This window comes from Taudactylus pleione, unplaced genomic scaffold (genome assembly GCF_031769625.1).
Source record: "Taudactylus pleione unplaced genomic scaffold, aTauple2 ptg000381l, whole genome shotgun sequence".
Taxonomy (NCBI): Eukaryota; Metazoa; Chordata; class Amphibia; order Anura; family Myobatrachidae; genus Taudactylus; species Taudactylus pleione.
In genome coordinates, this window is record NW_028284782.1 from 6520561 (window position 1) to 6531562 (window position 11002).

Here is an 11002-nt window from a genome sequence, read left to right on the forward strand (position 1 = left end):
TGGTACAGAAATGGGCCATTTTAGTGAATTGATCCACCACTACCCAGATGACCCTTTGATTCCAGAAGATCCGTGATGAAGTCCATCACGAGATGGGTCCAGGGTTTGTTAGGAATTGGCAAAGGATGTAGTAAACCAGCAGGAGACTGACAAGACGTCTTATGTTGAACACACTTGGGACAGGATCGAATGAACTCTTGAACATCTTTTTTCATTGATGGCCACCATTACCCACGTTGAAGGAATGAATAAGTCTTATGCACTCCCGAGTGACCGGAGAAGCAAGAATCGTGAGCCCAAGACAGAAGTTTATTTTGAAGTTTTAAAAAAACAAAAGTTTTACCTGTAGGATGAGTAGAAGTAGCTGAAGTCAAAGCAAAGGCCAGAGAATTGATGATGTGATACTCCTGTTCTGCTGTTTGCTCTTTTTCTTCCAGCATAGACCGAGAGAGAGCATCAGCCTTTTTATTCAAAGAACCAGGTCGATATTTGAGAGTAAAATCAAAACGAGAGAAAAAGAGTGCCCAACGAGCCTGTTGAGGGTTTAAACAATGAGCGGAGTTTAGGTATAAGAAATTCTTGTGGTCAGTAAAAATAGTTAATGGATGTTTTGCGCACTCTAGCAAGTATCTCTACTCTTCCAAGGCTAATTTAATAGCCAACAATTCTTGATCTCCGATGGAATAATTGCTTTCGGCACTTGAAAACCTTCGAGAAAAAACCCACAAGATACTAATTTCCCATCTGCCAACGTCTGTGATAGAACAGCTCCCACTCCAAAAGTTGATGCATCAACCTCCAAGATGAATGATTTTTCCACGTCAGGTTGTCCTAATATTGAAGCTGAAGAAAAGGCATCCTTGAGGGACTGAAAAGCAGAAAGAGCATCAGAGGACCATTCAGCCGGATTAGCCCCTTTCTTGGTCATAGTCATAATTGAGTGCCACAATAGTGGAAAATGATTTAATACATTTTCTGTAATAATTTGCAAAACCAAGGAACCTCTGGATGGCTTTTAAGGAGGTGGATAAAACCCAGTCTTGAATAGCTTTGAGTTTTTCAGGATCCATGTGTAACTCAGAACCAGAAATGATGTACCCAAGAAAATAAATTATGGGAACCTCAACGACGCATTTAGATATTTTCCCATATAGCTTGTTAGCTCGAAGTTGACGTAGAACTTCCTTAACATGTCATCGATGATCACTGAGATCCTTAGAAAAAATCTAAATATCATCCAAATAAACGATAACATACTGATATAAAATGTCACGAAAAACCTCATTGATGAATTCTTGAAATATTATATTATATTTGTTTTTAATGGTTATTTCATTTAGACCACAAAAGTCAATACAGGGATGGAGTCCACAATCTTTTTTCCTAACAAAAAAAACCCCTGCCCCAGCAGGTGACGAAGAAGGTCGGATAAATCCCTTCCGGAGATTCTCTTGGATGTACTCAGACATGGCCTGAGTCTCTAGCACTGAGAGAGGGTAAACACGCCCACGAGGGGGAATTTTACCGGGTATTAGGTCAATTGGGCAATCCCATGGCCTATGTGGAGGAAGTTCATCAGCAGCCTGCTCGGAGAAGACATCTGCAAATGCTTGGTATGGCTGAAGAAGAATATCTTTGGAGTCAACCTTGACATCTGCAAGTCGGAGAACTGAAATCAGACAATTTTGTTTACAATGAGAGCTCCAGGACAACATTTGAGCATTGAACCAGTCCACATGAGGGTTGTGAAGACCCCGCCACAGCAACCCCAGAACATTCTCTTGAGTAGAGGCTAGAAGTATCAAGAACTCCAAAAGTTCTTTGTGTAAGGCTCCAATATTGACTTTGAGAGGTTTAGTATGATGTGTGAGGGTTCCATTTTCTATCCGAGTGCCATTCACCGCAATGAATGCAAAGGACCGAGGCAAACGACAAATGGGTAGCCGTAACTGCTGCACTAGAGTAGACTAAATGAAATTGCCGGCAGTTCCGGAATCAATTAAAGCAGAAACCTCATGACACTGAGAATTCACTCCATACACGAACACAGACATTAGACAGTCCTGTTTTGGGGAGAAAGTAGAAAGAACCCCTAGTTTGACTTCCCCTCCATCTAATAGGGTTGTCCGTTTCCTGGACTCAATGGACACTTGTTCAGAAAATGTTCTGAGGAGGCACAATAGAGACATAAATTTGAACGCCATCTGCGCTGCTTCTCCTCCTCACTTAACTTGGAGCGATTGATTTGCATAGGTTCATCCGTTACATACAGAAGAGCACGAGACTTTGAGAAAGGCCGAGCCCTATGATGATCTCCATGGTTCTTTTCAACCCCATGTTCACGCATCCAAAGGTCTATCTTAATACTAAGAGATATCAGATCATCGAGGTTTTCTGGAAGATCCCGTGTAACTAACTCGTCCTTGAATCTCTCACAGAGGCCATTCCAATAAGCGGCTTTTAAACCCTCATTGTTCCACATTAATTCGGCTGCCACGGTTTGAAATCAGACTACATACTGTCCTACAGGAAAAGAGCCTTGCTTTAGACATAGTATATCAACAGAAGCTGTGACTGACCTTCCTGGTTCATCAAATATTCTCTTAAATGAATGAACAAACTCTTGATAATTAGAGATCAGTGGATCACCTCTCTCCCATAACAGAGATACCCACTCCAGAGCAGAGTCCCCCCCTCTACTGCGCCAAGCCCCCTTGCTTATCCAACCTGGCTGTCCCCTCCTGGTGGGGGCTGCCAAAATGTTGGCAAGCCTTATTTGATTTTATTCCTCCAGACAGGAGTGTGAGCATATCACACTTGGGGCAAAACAATATCTCATTGGGGCAGGTCATCATGGACACATGCTCCAGGCCCCATGTAAATATCCTCTGTGCTGCCCCTGGCCCTACTCCTCTCTGCCACCTATTATCAATGCACAGATGACCGTGAGTGACAAAGATAGGCTACCTTCCCTTCCTCTATTTTGATATATGCAATTACTACTTACATGACTGTAAATAAACATTGATATGACACAAACGAATAGTTGTTGGTTCCACGGGTGTTTCATATTATTGTTATTAAAAGTTTAAAGTGTTTTACATTCACATATCACAGGGACACTTGGAAGTGGATAGGATTTACTGGCGAGTGACAGCATACAGTTTGGCTCTAAATATATTTTCTTTCTCTTCCTATTGCTAGTGCACAGTTCTTTTACAGGCAAATCTTAATTACTTTGCCCAACAGATAAATGATGTGCTCTTCCCCAGAATCCTAATCTGTCTTCCTTCAGAAAAACAGGAACAGAACATTATATAAAAATGTGGAAATGGGGCTGTCTGTTCATATTAAAAGGACATCTAGTCCACGATACACAAGGTAGTGTTTATCCAGTCTATTCCCAGAACTTTGGCTATTGGCCACAAAGCTAGGAATAGATGCACTACAACATTAAACAAGAAACTAATCTTTTCAGATGTTAGTGATTACAAGGCACGCTTGTTTGGCCCTCGGGTACAGGAAGGGTTAAGAAAACGATAACCACCCTCATATAAATTGTGGCAGTATATTTTGCCGAGTCCTTTTCCAAGCTATTAGTTTGTTCTTCTATTTCCCACTAGGTGCTTTCTTTTCAGAACAGACAAGCAGAAATATTGATGTAAGCCTTGTTTATTGAGTCTTTGTGAGGCTTCCAACAGTTGCAATGGAACATATTTTAAATGATTTTGTATTGTTCTCTTGGGTGATGGGATTAGTCAAAATATGTTTTCTCATGTTTCCACCACATCAACACAAACATCTTTCAATGTTCCTGAGGGCTCCCCGGCTGCAAACTCAAGGTGGTTTCCACTGGTGTGTAATGGCATAATATATTACAAAAGTCCTGCAGTCCAAATAAGTCATATTTGGGAATTTTAAATTGTTAGGTTGTATTTTATCCACAATCCAAATGATCTGGCAGTGGATCATTTCTTTGGATGCAAATCAGAAAAGCATGGACAGTAAAACTCCATTAAATGTGTGAGGATGTTAAAGTCAAGTGCCGTTGACTCACAATGAGTGAGAACAATTAAGGGAGAATCCCATCTGTTCTGCAAATCTGCCCTTTAAAGAGCTATATTTTTCCTTCATAAGTCACATTCCCCCAAAATGAGTGAGTTTTTTTCTGGACAATGCCATGTAATAAGTCAGACATGCTGTGAAAAGAGCAGATCTGCCTTTTTTATTCTGTTTTCCAGGATGGAATTTTGCCATGTTATATATCACCCCTGTTATATAAGTTGCAGCAGTAGGCAAAATGCAATTGGCTTCAAAGGGTAACACAGGTCTATAGTTTAATAAGTAATGACACGAGACATTGTGTAAATAGTGGTTGGACACAGCATTATTTACCATTGCTTGAACAATAAGTAACACCACTATGTTAATTATTTAATATTATTAGTAACCAGATGTCGGCTATCATGTATGGCATGTAAAAAAGGGAATGTAGCGTGTGTATATAACACCACTGTAAAATATATTTCCAATTAGGAGTAAATGTACACTACCAAAGGGATTTAAAGTGACCCTGGAATTTTTTGGGGGGAAGTGACCTCAAATGCATGGGACAAAATAAACAGTTGTTGAATCTAATACAAACAAGGGTAGAATTAGTACCTGATTAGTAGCCCAGACTAATGCAACCTGCAATATTATGTGGAGTAACATGTGGAGCATGTCATAGTAGGTGGACCTAACACAAAGTAAAAAGCAATAAAGTATTGTTGAAAGAGGAGTGTGCTACTGCGCAAACTCCAGTCTTCCTGTTCTCCAGGGAGGATTCATGCCCAGTCTGAAGATGGCTGCTGTCATCATTACTGAGAATGTGCAGGGGTCACCTTATCTTTACTGTGTAGAGTGACATGGTGGGAGAAAGAAGTCCCCTACGTAGTTCCTAAAGAGAATTTAGGGCCTGATTCATTACAGATCACAACTGTCATTGCAATAGTGATTACACAAGCAGTCTCACTGCTATGCTAATCCATTGTGATCGCTATGCTGTCGCAGCACAACATAAGGACGCCCACTTTACCTTACACACATCCGGAATCCTTAGCAAGACTGCGAAACCATCGGTAACATCGAGTACCATCACGGCCTCACGCACACTTGCACAAGCTCTGACCTTACTCAGGAATTGCTAACCTCTTGCACACTATGAGCGGAATTCAATTGATTCCAGCACCTATCGTGCCCGACGGAGCTATTCAATTCTTGCTCCTGTCTGGTGCGATCAGCTGCCAGCGCTACATTTCAGCTCGCAGCCCCAGGGGGATCAGAGCTGAAATGTGGGAAAAGTGACCTGTTTGGGCGCCCAAACATCACTTTTCGCGGTCGCACCCAGCACTTTGGTCGGGTTTAGCTGCTTTACGCGGCTAAACCTGACCTCTATGGGCGTGATCAGCGCGAAAAACGTCATCAATTGAATAGCGGCCCGCGATTGCCTGTCACTTTAGACGGGAGATCTGGACCGCGTAATCAATTGAATTCCGCCCTATGAGTATTCAAGCTGTGTAAGGCATCGCAGTGGATAATTTATGCACGCCCATTCAATGGCGTTCAAATGCACTGACATGCCTGCATTTCACCGACCACACCCCGTCACCACCCATAAATGGCACTCCTGTCAATCACTCTGCGATGGGTCTGCGTAGTCACTGCAATCGCATACGCTTGCGCAGAATGGAACAATCGGCCGATTGCATGTGTAATTGCAGTTGCGATCAGTAGTGAATAAGGCCCTTGGTTAATATGAGCATATAAAGCTGTTCCAGCATCCTTGCACCAGCAGGTGAGCTGTATAGATCCCCTTTCTGCTCCATTACCAGTGTACATGTAACAGTGAGTACAACTGTACCTGCTATCTCTCAATAAACCAACACCAGTGGTTAAGCAACTGGGTTGTTCATAGTTTGAGTCATCTGCTGGATACTGTAACTCTGCAATATCAACACTTGCACACACATCTTTTCCACAAGTATTGTGCTGTACCCCAAGTATTTAATTAATGTAATGGACAGATCATATTGTTTTCCATTTTTGTTGTGGCTCCAGGCTATTAATATTTAAACTACTCTCATGACAAGACTTCCGGTTCCGGGTTCATGAAGTAAGCAGCTCCGTGCGAGGGCTCCGCTTACTCCCGTTAACATACCCTTTTTCAAGGCTAATATTGCCTCCCATCCATCGCCTATTTAAGCCTCTCCATTCTGGTTCGGATTGGTATGCCCGCAGTGCTTGGAGGAGCCGCCGCAACCTTGGTAGACTGATCACGCGGGTGACGCTGTGAGCGGTGAGACGCCAGCGCAGCACTCGAGCAGCATTTCTGTGACCACAGCTTGCTGTGGGAGCCCGGCTTTTTGGCTGAGTCTGCCTGAGGCTGGAAGACGCTGGGTGGCTGAAAGACAGACGCTGCTGCTAGACACTATTCCCGCTGGTGAGACTATTTATTAGAAGCACCTACAGCCTATAAAGGGAGTCTTGCCTAACTAAGCTAACCCCTTCTTGGCTCACTAATTAAGATATCTTTGTAGTGGGAGACAAGAGGGGAAAACAGAGACCATCACATTTTCCACCTCCTTAGGACAAGGAATGTGACACAATTTAAGCTCATGTGAGACACTGAGCTATCCTCTTACTATACCATCATCCTTACAGATAACACGGAGACTCAAAAGGCAGTATTTATAATATTTTATTGCAACTGTGCTTGCATGAAGAAATATCTGCAGACCCTGACTATTTCTATTCCAAAACCTCCGTGCCAGGAAAAACACCGTGGAAGCAATAACATGGCACCTGAAGATGCCCACAAAAAGGCCGCAGCCCAAGTAGGAGAACAAGCTCGTCGTCTTACAGAGATATAGTTGAAGCAATCAAAAGCACAATGACCCCTCTTTTGTCTCAGGCAGTAACTGACATCAAGGATCAGCTTCAACAGTTGTCGGTAAGAGTTACGAAAACAGAAAACAGATTGGGTGCCACATTTCAAGAAAGATAATTACTACTTGCGAAACAAAATAGACGACATTGAGAATCATTCTCGGCATAATAACATTAGACTTGTAGGTCTCCCTGAATCTGTCAAAGGCTCAGCTTTGGCCCATTTTGTTAGAAATACCCTTCCATCTTTGCTTGAAATTGCTGACGCATGCACAAATTTGGTTATTGAAAGGGTCCATAGAATAGGTCCGCATCCTAAACCGGCAGATACATGCGAGAGTTGTGTTATTCAGATGCCTCAACTATCTTCACAAAGTTACCTTTTGGACAGCTTCAAGAGCAAATAAATCCATCATCTGGGAAGGCAAACATCTATATATATTTCAGGACTTTTCAGTTGAACTATCTAGAGCACGTAAGGCATTTTCACCAATCTGTTCACAACTTGTTAAATACAAACGCCAATTCGCACTCATATACCCTGCCAGACTGCGGCTATTCGAGGGAGACTCCTACAAGGATTTTCTAAATCCAGATGATGGATACTTGAATGAAGAATCTTAAGCTTCAGCTGAAGATATTTCGGACTCCATCCCACGCTGATAAAGAATTTTTACCTCCTGATGCTTACTAATCTACTAGATTCAAGCATCTCATAGTTGCACATGTATAAGTTCTGCATTCTCATATTTTTTTTTAACAACATCTTTCTATTTGAGATGTTTGGGAATTATGATTCCATACTCACTGTTGTTTTCTCCAACTTATAGATTTATATGTGCATGATATAAATACTATCCAAATTTTAACATAAGATTTGTCTTACACTATCACCTAATTTTAAATTGGGTAACATTGTTATTTATGTTGCTTTTTAATATAGGGGAGTTCTTCACCCCGGATTTATATATTCTTGAATAATGTTGATATGTATAGCAATAAACATTATTTTTCATATGTTACTAATACTAATCGGAAAAGACATTGAGGCAGAAGAGATTTCCTGATCTCCTCTAGGGGATTGGCATCGGGATCCTCTCGTGCCTCATTGCTACTTACTTATTTACAATTTACAGTTGTTTGTTTTTTCATGTTTGTCTTGTCTTCCCCAACTCCTTGTATTTCTTTCCCTCCCCTCTCTTCCTTTTTATTTATCATTTACATGGTTTTCATTTGACAAGGATCGGGACAGAGCCTTCATTCTAGGGGTGTGCACCGGCCACTTTTCGTGTTTTGTGTTTTGGTTTTGGATCTGGATCTTTCTTCGTGTTTTGGATCTGGATTGGTTTTGCCAAAACCACCCTTGCGTGTTTTGGGTTCTGGGTTTTGTGTTTTGGATCTGTATTTTTTTGAAAAAAAGCATAAAAACAGCTAAAATCACAGAATTTGTAGGTTTTTCTGCTCCTATGCTATTATTAACCTCAATAACCTTAATTTCCACTCATTTCCAGTCTATTCTGAATACCTCACACCTCACAATAGTGTTTTTATGTCCAAAAGGTTGCACCGAGGTAGCTGGATGACTATGCTAAGCGACACAAGTGGGCGGCACAAACACGTGACCCATCTAGGCGTGAAACTGCAGTGGCAGACAGGATGGCATTGAAAAACTAGGCCCCAAACTGTACATAATGCAAAGAAAAAAAAGAGGTGCAAGATGGAATTGTCCTTGGGCCCTCCCACCCACCCTTATGTTGTATAAACAGGACATGCACACTTTAACAAACCAATCATTTCAGCGCCAGGGTCTGCCACACAACTGTGGCTGAAATGATTGGTTCGTTTGGGCCCCCACAAAACAAGCTGGCAATTTATCTGTCCCTGCACAAACTGGCTCTACGGAGGCAAGATGTCATCCTCATCCTCCTCATCCACCGATTCCTCACCCTCTTCAGTGTGTACATCCTCATCCTCACAGAGTATTAATTCGTCCCTGCTGGAACCACAGGTTCCTCTGTACGTTCTGGAGGCTGGTCTCCCTGGAAGAGTTGATAATTCATTTTATGAACATCATCTTCTCCACATTTTGTGGAAGCAACCTCCTACGCCTTTCGCTGACAAGGTTCCCGGCTGCACTAAACACTCTTTCGGAGTACACACTGGAGGGGGGGCAACTCAGGTAAAATAGAGCCAGTTTGTACAGGGACCTCCAAATTGCTTCTTTTTCCTGCCAGTACAGGTACGGACTGTCTGACATGCCTACTTGGATGCTGTCACCGATGTAATCCTTTAACAGACAGACGCACGCTTGTCGCTGCTGCTTTGAGGATTCAAGTGCGGCTACAGCCCACACAATTCACAAAGACAGAAAAAAAAAAGAATATTTTTATTGTTTGTGGAGCACACTTTGAGGGTTACACCACCCTTTAACAGACAGACGCACGCTTGTCGCTGCTGCTTTGAGGATGCAAGTGCGGCTACAGCCCACACAATTCACAAAGACAGAAAAAAGAAGAATATTTTAATTGTTTGTGTAGAACACTTTGAGGTGTCACCACCCTTTAACAGACAGACGCACGCTTGTCGCTGCTGCTTTAAGGATGCAGGTGCGGCTACAGCCCACACATTTCACAAAGACCAAAAAAAAAAGAACAATATTTTAATTGTTTGTGTAGAACACTTTGAGGTGTCACCACCGTTTAACAGACATACGCACGCTTGTCGCTGCTGCTTTAAGGATGCAGGTGCGGCTACAGCCCACACAATTCACATAGACAGAAAAAAAAAGAACAATATTTTAATTGTTTGTGTAGCACACTTTGAGGGTGTCACCACCCTTTAACAGACAGACGCACGCTTGTCGCTGCTGCTTTGAGGATGCAAGTGTGGCTACATCGCACACAAGTCACAAACACATTAAAAAAATAGTTTTTTATTTTTTGGAACACTTTGAGAGTTACACCACCCTTTAACAGACAGACGCACGCTTGTTGCTGCTGCTTTAAGGATGCAGGTGCGGCTACAGCCCACACAATTCACAAAGACCGAAAAAAAAAGAACAATATTTTAATTGTTTGTGTAGAACACTTTGAGGGTGTCACCACCCTTTAACAGACAGACGCACGCTTGTCGCTGCTGCTTTAAGGATGCAGGTGCGGCTACACCCCACACAATTCACATAGACAGAAAAAAGAAGAATATTTTTATTGTTTGTGTAGCACACTTTGAGGGTGTCACCACCCTTTAACAGACAGACGCACGCTTGTCGCTGCTGCTTTAAGGATGCAGGTGCGGCTACATCGCACACAAGTCACAAACACATTAAAAAAATAGTTTTTTATTTTTTGGAGCACTTTGAGAGTTACACCACCCTTTAACAGACAGATGCACGCTTGTCGCTGCTGCTTTAAGGATGCAGGTGCGGCTACAGCCCACACATTTCACAAAGACCGAAAAAAAAAGAACAATATTTTAATTGTTTGTGTAGAACACTTTGAGGGTGTCACCACCCTTTAACAGACAGACGCACACTTGTCGCTGCTGCTTTAAGGATGCAGGTGCGGCTACAGCCCACACAATTCACAAAGACAGAAAAAAAAAGAACAATATTTTAATTGTTTGTGTAGCACACTTTGAGGGTGTCACCACCCTTTAACAGACAGACGCACGCTTGTCGCTGCTGCTTTAAGGATGCAGGTGCGGCTACAGCCCACACATTTCACAAAGACCAAAAAAAAAGAACAATATTTTAATTGTTTGTGTAGCACACTTTGAGGGTGTCACCACCCTTTAACAGACAGACGCACGCTTGTCGCTGCTGCTTTGAGGATGCAGGTGGAATCTAGACGGGATTTGGAACCGAGGACACACTACCTCCATCAATTGTCTAAATCCCACTGCACTAATGTCGGATACCGGACGCACGTCTAACACCAACATAGCAGTCAAGGCCTCAGTTATACGTTTTGCTTCAGGATGACTGCTGTCGTACTTCATCCTCATCGCTAGGGACTGTTGGAGGGTCAATTGTTTAGTAAAAGTAGTGATGTTCCTACTTCCTCTCTGGGATGATGAA